Raw genomic sequence first — 5,395 nt, 5'->3', positions numbered from 1 at the left:
TCTGAAACCTTACACCACTTTAATACAACCCCCAAGAAGTTGCTAACGCAGGCAACAACCGTGCCTCAAGGAATACCTCTATAGTTTGGTTAACGAGAAAAAAAAGCAACTAAACGCTAACTCTCAAACGGTGATACAGATAGAAGCGGAAAGGAAGAATGTCGGTGGGCACTTGAGCGTGATAGCAGATGTAAAGCAGATGGGATGGTCAATACGACTGCTGCCATCTGTAGGTGCGCATTCATGACGATAGAAATTTGAGTTCCGCCTCCGATTAGCAATAAACCTCCTTGCAAAAATTTATGAAGCTAGATAGCTAACAAAATGACTCCGTTAAAAAAAAAGACAAAAAGTTCTGGCCTGCGCAGGGATCGAACCTACGACCTTCGCGTTATTAGCACGACGCTCTAACCGACTGAGCTAGCAGGCCGGATGTGTTTGCGCTGGCAAAAATATCCTATATGTTCAGTCTTATTTGTTCTGAAAAAAAGAAAACATTCGTTTTTCTTTAGACTTTTAGCACACCGCGCCAAAACGTGAGTAGCGTCGACGGAGAACCAGCGCTACCAGATCAACCCATCTCCGCAGCACTAAGCATTTCATGCACCTGCATTACTGTACGTAGGTTGAACGGAGAGAAATTTTGCTAAGGCTCTCAATTGGGCTCGTTGGTTGTAATCACACATTTTACCAGCGCATATAAGAAGACACGGACAAAATAGGGAACAGGACAAGTTACTAGCGCATATAAACAGACATGGACAAGAGAGGGAAGAGGACCAGCGTGCGTCCTGTTCCCTCTCTTGTCCGTGTCTGTTTATATTATTATAGATACCTCAAGGGCCCTTGAGGGCTTTACATGAGGGGTTTTGCATATGCGCTAGTAACATGTGTGAGAAGTTTTGAATGCTTATGTTATAGGTTTTTTTTTTATTTCGCGCACTTCCTATAAAGACATAATTTGTGCTCGTGTATACTCTAGGAAATCATGTAAGGTTTTTTCGTGCTGGAACCGGAGCATGCTCCTGCTCTTGTTATTTTCTGTCATCCACTTGGAGAAATGCCCCCCCCCCCCCCCCTGTCGCCGTTAGTCCCACGTCCTGCAAGATACGTGTCCTTGAAGTCCTTGTCCCTACACAAGTGCACAGCAGGTGGCGTACATCCTCTTCAGCAGCCGGTGTGGAACACCTCGGGCAGGTAGGGGGCCCAGCATCCTCATGAGAGCCCGTTCGGCATGTGACCGACGGCGTAAGGGCCACCCCAGCCCTTATCCTTCTTAGATAGTCCTCCTCCAATCTCGTTACGTTATGAGGAATAGTGAAAGTGCACGGAGGGATAAGAGCACGTGCCCTTTTCTTTAAAGCTGATGCTAAGATGGGGAGAGCGGAGCGGGCATCAAAAGGGGACCTGGCGGTGCATTAGGTTTTGAAGCTGTGTGTGTAAGGTTGTCGACTTTTTCTGCTCAGCGATCTCAGCATCATCGTGTGTTCAGTGCATCTGAATGCGTATGTTTGTTTGCGTATGCGTATGCGAATGCGTATGTTGGCGCACATTATGTTCCTTATTCCTGTTTCCAACTTCGCCCATTGTCGCCTCGTATGTAGTTGGAATTGGGCCTAGCATACGGTATTCTGGGCTGGAACACCTATTGTACAAGACGCCTTGCCGTCTCCGTTCGGCTCCTCCTCCCCTAGACGAAATGCGTTCGATCAAGTTCAAGGAAGTCGCTACTGATTTGTTCATCTTATGGACCGATTGTGTTCCTTTGCCAGATTTATGAATGCCTAGGTAGAGAACTCTAAGACTCGTCTGCCTCTTGTGAAGCCCGATTTGCAATCTTTAGCGTGACTCTTCGTTACCAATTGCTTTCTTCCATTCTTGTTTGCAACATGAATATATCTGGATTATTGTGGTGATAGTTCCCGCCCTGCATCATGGACGTACTCATCTAGTGTATTTAAGGCCTCTTGCAGAAAAATTATGTGTCTTAAGCTGTTTATGAGCAGACCAAATCATGACATCGTCAGCTTAAATAATGAACTGCACCTGTGGCATTTAAGCTAATTTCCACGCCAATGCTATAAGTGTGATATTAAATAGCAAATATGCTAAAACTGAACGTTGTAGCACGCCGCTCTTTGAGGTGTATCAGCCAATTTGTTGCCCGTTTATCCAAACAGAAAACGTCCCGTCCTTTTGCAGATTATCTACCGCTTTTAAGACCTGTAGGGGAATGCCCATACGTTCCCGATTGTCAAGAATCTTGCCACGTAACACATTGTCGTATGCTATCACGACTTCAGTAGCCACCAAAGTGCATACAAGGTGGCTATGAGGCGTCACATGTATCAATTCTTCAGCCAGTATAGCCAGTACACATTTTTCTCGCGGAGTGCCCGCATAACAGCCAAATAAGAGACGGACACAAAATGGCGCTACGTCATGCTAGAGCGGCCAACTGCCGGCTTGAAGGGAAGGCGGCTGTTCAGTGAACAAAACAGTCTGGTGAGGAGGCTGTTTCAAACGTGCCTTCGGCAGGCATGTTCTAAAGAGAGAGCAGCATGCCGTTCTCTCGGTGAGAGAACACCGACGTTGCACGTGCACTGGCACGCTTCCAGAAAAGTCAGACCGCTTGCGCTGCGCCAGTGAGAAGCGAGGCGCGGAAGCTCATTCCGCCCGTTCAGCGATGTGACAAAAGGCATCGAGCGACTCCACATAATGGAACAGTGCTCTGAATGGCTTTGCATCGCTTGTGCGGTGTCTGATTGGGTCTCATACAAGAGGGAAGGTTTATGGTTTATGTAGGTTTAACGTCCCAAAGCGACTCAGGCAATGAGAGACGCCGTAATGAAGGGCTCCGGAAATTTCGGCCACCTGGCATTCTGTAACGTGCACTGACATCGCACGTAACACGGGCCTCTAGAATTTCGCCTTCATCGAAATTCGACCGCCGCGGCCGGGATCGAACCCGTGTATTTCGGGTCAGCAGCCGAGCGCCATAACCACTGAGCCACCACGGCGGCTCAGGAGGGCAGGAATGAATTCCAGGGGACCTTGAGGACGATGCTGTACAAGGGCGCACAACATTTTTTGGAACGCCGAATTCACGAACGTCAGTTTCCTCGCTGACTAGAGCGCAGCCAGGAATCGAGCGGAGTATTGCGCAGGTAGCGCTGGGAATTACAAAGCGTGCACACCTTTTAGTTCATGGCTGCATGCTTAGGCTGCCCAGTAGTTAGGCGTTGTTGCAAATTTCGTGTTCCGAAAACTTTCGAGGGCACCGATACGTTCGAGAAAGGAGGAACTGGCCATACGCTTTTGCGATTAACTATTAATCTCTATTTCACTCGCTATCGGTGTTTAGGTTTTTCACTATGTAACGAATCTTTTTTAGCAGCCATGCCGTATTTGAACTAGATTGTTTGATTTTCCCAAACCAAGGTGCTGTCTTGGTCTTCAGCTAGTATTTTGTGACGAATATTAGAAAAAGCAGCGCAAGTGGGGGGCACAAAGGAGAACACTGCATTCAAGGTTATCTTGTACGTCTCGGCTTCGTGATTTTGTTCCGAATATTGGGCACAAACCATCAACTAGCGCGAACCCATGTTTTGATGAAAAGAGGGCGCCTTCAACTCAGATGAACGTCAAGCTACACAAGCGTCATTCTGAAATGCTGCTCGACAATAACAGCGCAGAGTGGTGTATTATAAAGTACGGACTTGAAAAAAAAGCGAACTGACGACTATTTTATAGGAACCGCCTGGCCTTACCCGTCACTGACTGCGACTGACGAGCTTCCGTTGGCCTGTTTCGAAACTGGCGGCCGTCTCGAGGCACAGCGTGCTCGCGATGCATGCGCTCGTGTACGGAAATGGAGCCATTCGGAGCCGCTCTAGGCATTCAAAGAGAGCTCTTAATGGCGATCCGGCATGGCGGAGGGGGCGACTTCCTTTCATTTTACACCATCACGTCATGACTCGTTGAATCGAAGTCCAGCCTCGATGGACGTGCGTGACTGGCACAATTCCGTCCCCGCGAACATGGAATCGACTACGGCAGGCACGCAATCCAACTCCCTGCCTGTTGCATGAGTGAGCAGTTTTTCCATGCTGAAGGTTATGGTCGCGCATATACCATATGCTCTGGCTGTCAGGCTGTAACGTTAGTTCAAACCACGGTTAGTTCAAACCAAACCACTTCGTTACACTGTGGGTGACTGCATTTGCTCCTGTAGCGCTTATTTATTATTAAAAAGAAACTGTTTTTTTTCGTAATTTGCCTAAATGTCCCTGTACGCTTACGTCATCAATATTTTAGTAGTCCAAGTTGCCTGGTCGACCGTGACGTTAAGGAGCACTTCAGCTCTGGCGACGACCGAGGCCGAAGTGTCAATACAAAATCGTTTGTAATTATTAACACTGCACACTGTGCTTTTGAGCTCATTTTCAAGGTTACTAAGTCCGTAGGGCTTCTTTCTGAGTAAAAAGACGGACACCCAAAAAATTTGTGTCTCCGCCCCGTGAACCCGTGTTCAAAATGCCCGCCGCTCAGTTACGGGCAGCCATGCACAGATAGAGACACTCGACTGCTTGAGCGATCGACTGCTCTTGTAGTGGTAATTATTCGGCAATTCTCTTAATGTTATGGTCACGTTGGAATAAGGATATATAGAACGAACAACTATAGTAAAGAGTGCACGTTGTTGGGCGAGTCGGTCGTACATGCTTAAGGAAGGGAAATGCGCTAAAAATAAGGCACGGGCGAGAAGAGCACAAAGACAAGCGCCAGTCCTTGTGCTCTTCTCACCCGTGCCTTCTTTTTAGCGCATTTCCCTTCCTTAAGAAAAACTATAGTAGTTGTAGTAGTAGTAGTAGTAGTAGTAATAGTAATAGTAGTAGTAGTAGTAGCGGTAGTAGTAGTAGTAGTAGTAGTAGTAGTAGTAGTAGTAGTAGTAGTAGTAGTAGTAGCGGTAGTAGTAGTAGTACTTTCAAAAGCAGAAGGTCTCTAAATGTGGGAAAACTGTGATCTGCATCGACACCCGGCCTGCTAGCTCAGTCGCTTAGAGCGTCGTGCTTATATCGTGTAGGCCGCAGATTCGATCCCTGCCTAGGCTCGCGTATTTTTTCATATTTACGTAAACATGTCTTTTTTGACATATATATAACTATTACTTTTCAATGTTTAGAAGGTGTTATTTAATTATTTATAAGAAGCAGTGCCGAAAGTTGGCCGAGTTGGATAACGTTCAAGATGAAAAATAGCGCAAAAGCAGCACGAGGGACGGAAAAGGAACGACGCGGACAAGCGCTAGTTATATGATGACATTAATCATTTATATGCTCTATATCATTTATATGACAGAATAATATACTGTGAAATACATCTTATACTGTCA

The 5,395-nt window shown here is 46.7% G+C and overlaps 1 non-coding gene across 1 annotated transcript; it reads right to left on the bottom strand.

Moving 5' to 3' along the window:
* Positions 1-356: 356 nt before the first annotated feature.
* On the bottom strand, positions 357-430 carry TRNAI-AAU (transfer RNA isoleucine (anticodon AAU)). Its single transcript has one exon. It is a non-coding gene; the product is annotated as a tRNA-Ile (tRNA).
* Positions 431-5,395: the final 4,965 nt, after the last annotated feature.

The sequence above is a fragment of the Amblyomma americanum genome, chromosome 7, assembly GCF_052857255.1.
Source record: "Amblyomma americanum isolate KBUSLIRL-KWMA chromosome 7, ASM5285725v1, whole genome shotgun sequence".
Taxonomy (NCBI): Eukaryota; Metazoa; Arthropoda; class Arachnida; order Ixodida; family Ixodidae; genus Amblyomma; species Amblyomma americanum.
This window is presented reverse-complemented; position numbering and strand designations above follow the sequence as displayed.